General features: G+C 31.6%; 1 pseudogene across 1 annotated transcript; it reads right to left on the reverse strand.

The window, feature by feature from the left end:
* Window positions 1-331: 331 nt before the first annotated feature.
* LOC107626813 (mitogen-activated protein kinase kinase kinase 20 pseudogene) lies at window positions 332-1903 on the reverse strand (annotated as a pseudogene). The gene has a single exon (XR_015902254.1). The product of XR_015902254.1 is annotated as a mitogen-activated protein kinase kinase kinase 20 pseudogene (transcript).
* Window positions 1904-2949: the final 1046 nt, after the last annotated feature.

A 2949-nucleotide genomic window follows, 5' to 3' on the forward strand; every position in this document is an offset into this window, starting at 1 on the left:
ATGTTATTTGTATCAACGTGTATATTAAAATTAACAACTAAAATTAACTATTAATACAAAATATATATTAGATATAAAATATAAATTAAAAATGAGTTAAATAATATATATTTTAGTAATTATTTTTATTGTATAAATAATATCTAATATTTGCATATTTTAAATTGATAATTAATTATAATAAGAATACATAAAGAGTACATAAAATTAATTACAAAATAATTTTTTTCAGTTAAAATAAATTTTGTTTTATATTGATTTTTCTTTTTATCTTTCTGTATTTTTAAAAAATAATAAGAACAGCCCAAGAAATAAAATTAAAAACCAAAAATAAGAAAAAATGCAAAATTTCATATATTTATAATTTATTTGGTATAATAATGTAAGAAGCCGCTGTACAAAGAGGGCCACAAGGGGCGCTAGTACCTAGTTAGAACTCTTCCATGAACTCTGCCTACTTAGTTTACAACCTAAATATTAGAATAAATGAATATAAATAATTAAAATTAGAACAAAAACCCTACAACTTGCTCTTTTAGTTCATTTTCCTGCTGCTTCTCCTCTGTTTAATTTAATTTCCCCTGATACTGGTCCAAGTCCAACCATCAGATTCCGGCCAATTCTCCCGCACTCGATCCTTTGTTGCAAGCCTCTGAATTCGATTCACGGCCGAAAACGAATCAAAATTAAAATTTGACTGTGGCTCGTGAGAGCTTGGAACAGAACAAACCCAGTCTGGGAAATCAAAGTGGCTTCGCGGCGAATAATTATTAGCCATGAAGTCAGCTTTCAATGAAACAGTATGAGAAGCGAGAAACGGATGATCCAAAAGCATTTCAGCCGTCCATCTCTTCTTAGGATTTTTAACAAAACACTTGTCCAAGAAATCCTTCCCTTCTTTTGAAATTTCATTTGGAATACAAGGTACTTCTTCCCCTGTTCCGATTCGAAGCATCAAGGACCAAATATTCGAATCTTTTGCAATGTTCCATGCCGGCTTACCAGTTACCATCTCTATTACAGTACACCCCAAGGCCCAAATATCCGCCGGAGACTCGCACTCGCCGTTGTTAACCAATTCCGGCGGCATAAACATAGGAGTTCCCCTGCATTCGAAACACTTATTTTTCTTCTCATTCCCCTGTTTCTCCCCTGTTTCTTTCGCTAGACCAAAATCCGCAATCTTAACCTGACCGTTTTCGAACATGAGTATGTTTTGAAGCTTTATGTCGCAGTGGGCGAATCCAGTGTTGTGAATATGGATGAGGCCTTCCACGATAGACTTCACGTGATGTCGAACTTCGAGCTCTGGGATACACCCTCCGCGGCGGTTAAGCTCATCCGAGAGGCTGCCTCGGGAGGCGTACTCCAGGAAGAGGTTGTAGTATTGGCGGCCATTCTCCAAGGTGTAATCATCGCCAAAGCACGTGATGATTCGTGGGCACGTGTTGCCGAGACGGTCGAGCACGTGTTTCTCGTTCTTGAGCCAGTAGGAGGCTCCAACCTCGCAGGACTTCACGGCGGTGGGAGAAACCAAAGATTTATCAGCAGAACCGTTTTTTGAAAACGCTAAACTAACCGTGGCGAAGCTTCCTCGACCAACAGGGTCTCCTCTTACCCAATCCATGGATGAAAATTAAAGGAGGAAAATTGTTTGAAATGACTGAATTGAATCTCTGAGATGTTGTGTTGTGTGGTTGTGTTGTGGAATTGTGTGGTTTTAATGCTTTATAGCGTTTCTTTGCTTTGCGGCGAAGAAAGAAAGAAAGGAAATGCAAGTAGAGAACGATAACAGGAACAACTAATAAATAACTGTGCCCTCCAAGTTTCAAGAACCCACTTTCCTTCATTTTATATATGCGAGAAATCTAGTTGATGGTTAGTGCCATAAGCCCAAGTTGAGTTGGGAGTATTAAATTAAATAAAATGAAAATTGTAAAAAAATAGAAAGTAGTGGAATGAAATTGAATAAAAAAAAGGTTGGGATGATTGAAGCACGTGATAGGTGAGGATATTTGGTGGAGGAGGGAGTGTTTTCCTGATTTGGCCGAACTAGCGCACCTCACTTTAGAACGTGGTTGATAAGATGAACGTTTCTTCAAATATCTTTCTACAGATATCACGCTTGCATTGTGACATTATGCCTTGTAAATACATCCATCAAAATTTTTTTAAATTATTATTTCAACAGTATTATGATTAATAAATTTTATAATTTATAGTAATTAATTAATTATTATTAATATTTTTAATAATATAAAATTATATTTAACAATATAAAAATTATGTACTCTTTTTTTAATTAAATATTGACTAAATTTTAATAAAAATACTAACCCTTAAACTTTTTCATTATTATTAACAACTTCTTCTCATTGTTTTAATGTTATATTGTAATTTATATTCTCTTCTTTAACTCATGCATAATTTACACCAAAAATTAATATATTAAAAATAAATTTAATGACATATATATTTATATTAAAATATATAATAATTAATTTAATAAATTTTTTATTTAAATATATATCATATTTTAAAATGCCTAATTTAACTTTATCAAGTTATTTAATAGTGTAAGAAAATTTCTTCGGACGATATTTTTTAAATATTAGATTATTCTTTATCATTTTAATTTGTTTTTTTTTAAATAAATAACAGTAATGTTTTTTTTTCATTATTTATAATTTTAGAAAGTTAAATTGTAAGGATAAATTATACATGAATTGAAATTTAAATAATAAATTTTAATTTTTTTTCATTGTTATTTACTTTTTATTTTTTATGTATGATTTGAGTATTAATGTCTTTTTAATTCCTACACATCACCTCTAGTCATGTTTAAAGTATCTTGGTATATCCAATGTTTTTGGTCATAGTTAAACTTTTACACGTACATGAATTAGGTCCTAATATTATCGTATGATGATTTAAGTAGTGACGCGTGTT

Source organism: Arachis ipaensis, chromosome B1, assembly GCF_059453495.1.
Source record: "Arachis ipaensis isolate K30076 ecotype BB chromosome B1, ASM5945349v1, whole genome shotgun sequence".
NCBI classification, from domain to species: domain Eukaryota; kingdom Viridiplantae; phylum Streptophyta; class Magnoliopsida; order Fabales; family Fabaceae; genus Arachis; species Arachis ipaensis.